The 9859-nt window shown below is 34.8% G+C and overlaps 1 pseudogene; it reads right to left on the bottom strand.

The window, feature by feature from the left end:
- Positions 1–8202: 8202 nt before the first annotated feature.
- On the bottom strand, positions 8203–9145 carry LOC145046923 (putative E3 ubiquitin-protein ligase RHC2A; annotated as a pseudogene).
- Positions 9146–9859: the final 714 nt, after the last annotated feature.

The raw sequence follows: 9859 nt of genomic DNA, 5'->3' as shown, positions 1-9859 counted from the left end.
ACACTCGACAACCCATCCCTCCTTGATTCTTGGTATCCCAAAGATTCTTATTTAGACCGTGCACCGCCCCGGTGCTTTCAGTAGTACGGGCCCAATACTACTGTCCACACCGTCTCAGTACACACCCCAAGTCCTCCTCTTCGGATCCCAAATTCCAAGTACTGTATCACTCTCTAACAGATCTCTCATAAGCTCCGCGTTGCTACCTATTCGCTCTCAAACATCTCATAGCAGCTCACATCTCCCTAGGCTAAGTCATCACAAATCAGGGCACTCTAGTCCTAATAAGAATACCTAGCCTATTTTAACAAGAGAATACACCATAAACATATAATATAAGGGTATTTTGGGAAATCACCGTTCGGGTGCTGACTGATCGTACACACGTTTCTTCCTTGAATTTCTCTAAAAATCTTTTACTCTTAGAAAAGTTAAATTTTCTTTTGAAAATATTTTTTTCCAAATCCTCAGTTTGAGTTCAAATACTCCCGAAGGTGTACCCGAATCCCTCAAACCAAGGCTCTGATACCAAATTGTAACACCATAAATTTTCAAAACAAAATTTTCAAATTTTCGTAAAACATAATTCATTTAGTATTCATAAAACAACCATATTAATTATCCAATTCAAGTAAATACAAAATCCCAAGATCACAAATGTATAAACTCCGTGTGTGTGTACGGATCAAGCCGGCGCCTTCCCGCGGTCGTCACTAGTACCTGAAACAATAACATCAAACATTGTAAGCACAAAGCTTAGTGAGTTCCCCAAAATACCATATATAACACATATTAGCCACTCGAGGCTATAACTCTGTGGGTCCGTGCATCCAAACTCTGTGAACCCTCAGGTTCTAACTCTGTAAACATACACAACATAAATCACATAGAAATAATGCAGTACAACACATAACATACATAGCATACAAACACTCTATCACATAACTCTGGTTACCTACTCAAGGTAAAGTATAGTGGGAAGACTCACCTCGCGTCTCGGTAAGTCATGAATCCTGAAACCACTAGTGCTCGATCCCCCGAGCTAAAGTCCTCCTATATCACAATAAATCTCTAGTTAACACTTTCCCAACTAAGGTTGACTACTCTTTAACAAGTCAACTTAGGTCAACGGTCAACGGTCAACTTTGACCGGACTCGGCGAGTGCACAATAGCAACTCGGCGAGTCTGAGCGTATACACTGATTTCCCTAAAATCCTCCCTTGACATGTCGAGTATCCTCCTAACTCGACGAGTTCCACCTGGCATGAGTTGTGGGGCCACCACGACTCAACTCGCCGAGTCTCAAGAACAACTCGCCGAGTCCAGCTTGACTCAGTCCACCTGTCCACTCAGACTTTCCCCTGACTCACTGAGTCAACCCTCCCCAACTCGGCATGACCACTCACTGTGTGGTCGGGAAACATTCATACTACTCACCGAGTCTGTTCTTCGGACTCGGCGAGTCCGTGCCATGCTATGACTCAAACTTGATCATAAGGTCAGATCCAGTCCATTAACCCATAGATCCAGTCCTTCCAAGCATATTTAGCACGTAAAGTCACTATCTTGATGCACATACAATCTCTACATGACCATAAATGATGTTTTTGTCTCAAATACTACAACCCAATGTCATAAACTCCATTGCTATACATAAAGCTTGAAGAATGAGGCTCTCTGGACCACTATGGATCCAGATCCAGAGCCTCAACACAAGAAGGGAACTATTTGACATCAAATCATCTGATAAATGTCCATAAGAAACCCTAGATCCCATTATTCATCACGAAACAGAAAGTAATCCGAAATCATACCTCTAGATTGATGATCTAAGCTTCAAATCCACAGAATAGCAACCTCATTTGCTTCCTCTTGCTTAGAATCTTCTCCTTCTTTGCTAAATGACACACACAAGGGTCAAGAATGCTTCCTTTCTCTCTCAAAACGTTCAAGCACACAAGGGTTTCTCTCTAAGGGTTGGGTGAGCACAAATGACGACCATAAGGCCCTTTAAATAGACCGCAAACCCCGGAAATTAGGGTTTCACCACACAGCGTGGACTCGCCGAGTCCACTCTTGGACTCGTCGAGTCCGGACGCGAACCCGTGCCCAAATCCGCGATCCTACTCAGCGAGTTTGGGCTCCAACTCGCCGAGTCCACTCACAATTTCCATAAATAAATCCAAAATAAATACCTGAAAATTTCGGGCTGTTACAAAATAAGTGGCTGAGAATGATTCCCCCATTCTCAACCTTTTTTATTTTCTCAATTGAACCCACCTCTCTCTCTCACTCACTCACTCTCTCTCTCTCTCTCTATATATATATATATATATATATATATATATATATATACACACACACACTCTCTCTCTCTAATAAATGAAGGTTTTTTTTGCCACATGTCACACTCTCATTCAATTTGATAAATATCATTTTGTGGTTAATTTGAATTAATTTTCTTTGCACATATCATTTTATGAGTTTTTCTATTTTAATAAATTTCACATAATAATTTAATGTAATAATTACAATAAATATAGTAATAAATGAATATCAATTTACCTATTTATTTCAAAATTCCCAAATGTCTACATTAAGATCACTAATACCAGACTACCTAGAATAGTCAGTAGTCGTCATCTTTTCTTTTCCCTAAAAAGTATGTCACTAACACCCCTAACTGGTGTTCTATCAGACTACCTAGAATAGTCAGTAGTCGTCATCTATACTCTGTTAGATGACTAGTCCCGGTAATACAGGTAGACAATGCATGGCCTCTCACCCTTATTTTATTCCCTAAAACCCCTAGTACCCCAATGCGATTTAAATACAATATAGTAATTTATATAAGTAAAATCATATCGTTTTATATCATATAACACAAATTTCAAGAACACAGATATAAGCATGTATAGCATTTAAGAATACTTCATATCTATGTGTAAGCCAAAAGTAACTATACACTCACATGATAAAAGTACGTGGCTGGCAATTTCGGCTGCGCTTCGCTTCATACTTTCAAAAGACCTAGACGCATAAAGTATTAACCTTTATTCTAGTTTCATAATCATGAAGTCTGTAAAATTATACTCTAGATCCCTTAATAATCCCAAGGTCTACATCAAGATCTATCAAGTAAGGATCATCTAGGCAGGATAATTGGGAGGCATGATCATTTTGCTATATAGATAGAAATCTAACAACCAAGCCAACATCACCATTCTAGACACCTCTCACATAATTAGATCAATCAGTATTATGACTTTGAGTTATTGATAAATCTTATTTATAAGTTTATATAACAACTTATGACTCTAAATATAAGTTACACTGAAAGCAAAAGAGTGTAGCTTAACTTACAGAGGTTTTAGCGAAAACTGGGAAAATACACGGGCATAACTCTGACCCGAATACTTCTTTTCATTGGGCTCCTAGAGCTTCAAATTTTCTACTAAAATATTCTAAAAGTTGGGAAAAAAACCGAACTCGAATACTAGAGAGGTTAGAGAGAGATTGGAAGGAAATTGGTGTGAAAAGAATGAAATTGAAGGCTCTATATATAATGGAGATGGTGTGTGCCACACATGGATATAGGCGCGCCGCGCCTCAGTGCCTTATTGGCTTCTATGAGCTTCTGACATGTGTTGAGCTCTGGTCCTTCTACATCACTCCTTTAATAAATATGTCGCATGGCCAATTCTTGTGTAGCTACGCGTTGGATCGTGTGGTGCCACGTCACCTTGACTCTTGGAAGAGTGGGCGTTAAATTTGCTATGTGGTGTACTCTGGTGCTGCCATGTCATGAGTACAAGCGTTATCTCACAGATCTTTAGATAGCCATAACTTTCACATAATCCTCATAATCCTCTTGACGGGCTCTACATCTATCCTTAAGGTCTCAACATCTAATTCTTGCTTTAACAAAAATTCATATTTAGACCACTTTATACTGTTAAAGTCCTGGTAAGACATGTAGAAGATATGGTGGATAACCTATTGACCCATGTTCAAATCCTGACACCACTCAGCCCTTGTGGCCATGGAGGTTCACCTGTAGTGACTCCAGGGCATGAGGCAAAGCTTCATGTCTGCATCGGGGGATTATTTGGTGTGCGAACGCTAGCCCGGAAACCCTCATTAGGGAAGTTTCCTTTCCAAAAAAATATTGTTAAATTCCGTGCGGAATTCATAAATTATTCATACGAACTCCGTTCTCGACTGTCTTTATATCGACAAATTCATATTTATGAAATCTTCAATTCTCATTCAAGTTGTTTGGCTAACAATCAACCGATTATAATTTCGATTTCTGTGCCCACATTGTTGCGCTGGATATTCAAAAAATCATAACTTCTTCTCACAAATTCAAATTCGAACGTTCTCTATATGCATGCTCTCAGTTTAAGGATTACTACGAGTTTCATTTAGATCACTTAGGCTAAAAAGCAATTAATAAAAATTTCACTTTTTACAATACATAGAGCCGTGTTGGTTTAATCGCGAAACTTTGAAGAAGCCTAACCTTTTCATACGAAGTCAAATTTCAACTTTCTTTATATGTACATAATCCTTGTCACATATATTACAACTTTGTTTAATATTATTTATCCTAAATAATTTTCTATTAAAATCTCATTTTCAATGCTTATTATATCTTAATTGACTAGCCCAAATCTACGGGTGTTACAGTTCTGCCCAAATTCCGAGGCATCCACTCTTATCAAGTGAGTGCATAGTTACTTTTATCTTATATATATATATATATATATATATATATATATATATATATATATATATGACGTATTTAGATAATTAAATGTTTGATGTGCTTATGTGCAAAGATGTTATGTGATAGATTAAATATTATAAAGATAAAATTTATATGTCGTATATGTATTTTCATGAATATAATACATTGGGTAATGAAAAGATTAAGGAGAGTTAAGATGCCATAGTATGATAAGAAATCAAGCTAGTAAGATGCCATAGTACGATGAATGATGAAAATGACAATAGGATGTCACGACTTTAATAGCAATAGTGTACTAACGAGGTAGAAATGGTACTAGTGTACTACCGATGTAGGAATGATGGAATGGTACTAGTGTACCAATGATGTAGTTACCTAACATAGTATAGATGACGAACACCATACTATTTGATGATAATCTTGTGCAACACATGCATGTTTATAACCTGTAGGTGATGGACTTCGTGCCCTTTTGATGTACTCTACCCTACTGAAACGTATCTTGGAGAAATCCTTGTAATAATACTATCAACAATGATGATTAAGATGATGCTTAGGAGAGATCCATAGGAATGAAAGTAGAAAGAAAACCTACTAACATGTATTGCGGAGAAATCCATGTAACAGTACTGTCCACTATGACTATGATGACCCTTAGGATAGATCCTTAGGGAACAATAAAGTTGAAAACAGGGATGAGTATTCAGGTTAATTGTTGGATAATTAAATATATTAACTCTATGTACTCACCAGATTTTCCATCCTGACCCTCTCAGTTATGACATCCCAGACTTTTAAAATATAAAATCTTCTAAAATGCCTTGATTTTGATATTATATAATGTCAAGGTTATTTTGGGATCAACTCCGCAATAACAAATGTATTAAATAAGCATAAATAAAATATTTTAAAATAACCATAAAAATTGGAGATGTCACACCACTTACTAAACATACTCCTAAAATTTAACTCGTTGTCTGCAACGAGACTTGAACACTCAACCACTTGGGGAAGGACATCCTCCACAAACATCTGATACTAATAGGCTACAAGCTCTTTGGTAAAAAAAAACTCACATTTGATTTGACACTTTAGAAGACATCCAATAATCATATCAAATGCCTACAACCTCTATTCCATCTATCCTTTATTGCCTTGAAATCAATTATGAAACTGATGATCACACACGGACCTTGCTATTAAAGCATATGAAAATCATTTATTCCTCAAATAATCCTTTCGAATCCCACATTACACTTGTTGACAGGACCGATCCAAACATATATGGGGCCCAGGGCGAAAAGAAAAAAATAACCCTTAAAGACAAATATCATAAAGATTCAAAAAAATATTATTTATTATTCATTATAAACGCGCACAATTAGCAATGACAAACAAGTCAAATTGTTTATCTTTTGAGTTAGTTTGAGTTTGAACTAACTTTAGATTCTAAAAAACATTTAGGTATTAATTTATATATATATATATATATATATATATATATATATATATACACACACACACACACACACTACATAGCCCATAAATTTTGGACCCCCTAAAGACGTGGGCCTTGGGCGGTCGCCCGGGTTACCCACCGTCTGGACCGGCCCTACTTGTTGATGTTTTTATTTATTTATTTATTTTATTTTTTTGTGAAAATAAGATATTTGTACAAATGCAATATGGTTTCACGGTATCTAAGAACTTGAGTTAATTGAGTAACTGCAAAAAAAATTATATGTTGGTAAACAATTAACGATAATATAATAAAAAGTCTACTTTTATGACAAATAAGGGGAAAAATACCTAAAATAGAATAAAAATCAAATTTCAAATAATGCCTTTTATAGCATTAACCTTCAAAACATATCATTTTAAAAACAATATCTAATACTAAAATACAATAACATGTTCGCAATTGTTATCAAACTGTCTATTTTGAATTCAATAGAAAAAAAAAAATCAAATTTCAAATAATGCATTTTGTAGCATTAACCTTAAAAACAATATCTAATACTAAAATATAAATAACATATCCGCAATTATTCTGAAAAAAAAAACGACTGTCTACTTTGAATTCAACATTGAATTATAAATATATCAAGATACCTTTTTAAACATAAAATGTTACAAATTTTTGTTCACGACTTTAAATTAAGTAATTAATTTTAGATAAATGGACTCGTATTTGTTTGAAAAATAGGAGATAAATATATTTATCAAAGATTTGGCGATTCACACAATTATAAAAACATCAATATATAATTATCAATATTTTAACAAATTAAATAGTTAAAACCATAAAAAGTAACACGATATTTTATAATATACCTTTCGCTTTCTAGATTTAGTAAGTGTTGCTAGTAGAATACAAAAGAAAGAACAAAAGAGATGGCTTTTGTCAACACAACAATAACACAAATGTTTGAAGTTTGAACTTCTCTTGGTATTTATTTCTCCCTTTTATTTCGGTAGGACCAAGATGGTTGTATTCATTTCAATGCAAAGTTTGTTTATAATTTTGTTTATTTGTTTGTTTTTAACGATAAATCTAACCCGCTCCTAAATTACTTATCTAATTCATCTATGTCTTAGAACTTAAACACTCAACCTTATACCTTTGGTATGTTAGAAACCCTTTTGTAATGGAAAGAAATGTTTGCCACCTCGTTTTTCACATTGTTAATACCACTCGTTACTTTTGTTGTTAAATTTAAGATGATTTTTTGTATATTGTGCAATTCTATTAAAACATAAATAGTTATGTATGACACAAAATTATTATAGATGAATTGGATCAATTTTTGTATTGTCAAAATCTGTTACATAACTATGAGTACAACACATGACCATAAAATATGTTCGACCGGTTGAAAATAGACAACAAAAAAAAACATCTTTAGGTTGTGTAAAATAGAAATCCATATATGTATTATAACTTATATATAACCAGTGATATCATAAATCATATGATATTTATCTTTTTCTAGATAAATCAAACTATTTGCTTTTTACTAAATAACTTTAAAAAAATATTTTTTACAATATCATTTTACTTGTTAGGGTTGATGTTGATTTTTGTTCTTTTTTGAAAGATAATGTATGATTAAAGTTTGTAGAAAACAACTTAACATGTCGATTGTTATTATATATTTGGGAAAATGACACATTCGCTCAATAATGTTTTCGAATTTGCCGAATCAATTCCTTAATTTATTTGCAGGTTTTATAAGAAAATAAAATTGTTTTTGTCGGTTCTAATTGGTCCTTTTTGAATAAATAAAGCGGTAAGTCGGCGACTTTTTTTGCCTCATCATCTATGACGCTGATTAGGCGTCCATGTATACTTTTTTTTTAAATGTATGGACATGTCTTGAATTGTATAGAGTAGGCTTATCATCTTGACAACCCAATTTGTTTATCCAAAATCTAAGTTCTATTTCGCCTACTTCTCATTCTCAGAGCCGAATCCACCTTCTCCTCTAGCCTTGTTCCTTCTCGATTCCCACATGATCCTCCTCGGGGTACTTAAACAATTATTAAATATGTTGTCCATTTCCGTGTAGACAAATGGCAGCTCTCTCGTGCCACCGCCGATTCTTCCAGGTAATATCTATATTGGTAATCTAATTGTCGATGATTATTCTTCTGTTTGGTTTGAGCCTTCTAGGTTTGGAAAATTAGTTGAACCTGTTGGGAGTTCGTGGAGGCACACCAGACAGGAGTTGCGAAGAGTTAGTCATGGGAGAACGCAATCGGGATGGTAGATGTGATTACATGGCATCTCATGAGCTTCAACTTCGAGAAGGAACGCGTCTTTGCAGACAACACAATGCAATTCGTTGGTAAGTTGTGAATCTAAGATCCCGATTGTCGTCATTGATTCAACAACCACTTACAATATCGGTGGTCTGTGGATGTATTGCCCTACCTAATCCGTTTATCTTAATCTACTATAACTGATCAAATAACCGGTCAAACCCTGACCTCATCGGAAACTCCGACATCGTTGGTGGCAAAGGTTGTAAACCAAAACCTACTCCATCATCATAATACAACTCAAAACCTCTCTCTTAACTCTCTGAATTCTTAATATCGCCTCTATCGGCACCACAAAGAACAATAACCAGATTAAACGACGTATTATCCCTAATGTTTCGATGGCCTTCACGTCGGAGATCTGACTAATCATTACTTCCAAGCATGTACATCATGACTTGAGGAAAATGCCATCGAGATTCTGACAGTGAAGGCGTGTGAAAATCCACCGCTTCATTGAATTCTCCCTCGCAATAAGGACATACAACGACATCTTCAGCCACAACAGCTGCTCTAACGATCTGTGTGCATCTATAACACTAATACAATGACTTCCTTGATATGTTCATACATACAAAATTTAATCAAAATTTATATGTCAAATACCCTTATTACCATCTTAATAAACCTTAGGTCCAAGTGGACAACCACATGTCGGCCACATCATGTTGATTGGGCAATCACATATTCTCCAACTAATTGTATGTCATAATGAACATATTGCCGGTTAAAAGAACTAAATAAATATGTCAACGTCCACTTTATTTCCTCATAAAGTGTGCAAATAAGTTAAATGACTGATTCAACAAATTCAAAAAATATTTTTGGGCTAACGTGTCGTTTTCCCTATATATTTCCTACAAATCTTGGATTAAGTTGTTTAAAATATTTTATAATTAGATTGAGTAAAGTTATATTTCTAAATCATATAAAAAGTAATGTCTTATGGTTTGATTAAAATTACATGTTTTGTTTAATTTTTAAAAAGTTGATAAGTTACGTCCTTATGGTTTCAAAAAATTACATTGGTAGTCCATTTTAGCTAACACCGATCATGAACTATCAAATTAGTGTAACTTAACAAATTTAACTTTTCTTTTTTCTATTTTTCTATTTTGTTACAATATAAAGAGACACTCACACCCACCAACACCACACAAAACTATCGTGCACCACCGGAGATACAAATAATGAAGTGTGGAGGTGCTCGCCTGAGACTCAAAATGTAAGATGAGACGACGGGAGGTGTTTAGGCACAAGTTGAGAAATGAACGTTTGTTTTT

Source organism: Lactuca saligna, chromosome 5, assembly GCF_052625555.1.
Source record: "Lactuca saligna cultivar CGN05327 chromosome 5, ASM5262555v1, whole genome shotgun sequence".
Taxonomy (NCBI): domain Eukaryota; kingdom Viridiplantae; phylum Streptophyta; class Magnoliopsida; order Asterales; family Asteraceae; genus Lactuca; species Lactuca saligna.
This window is presented reverse-complemented; position numbering and strand designations above follow the sequence as displayed.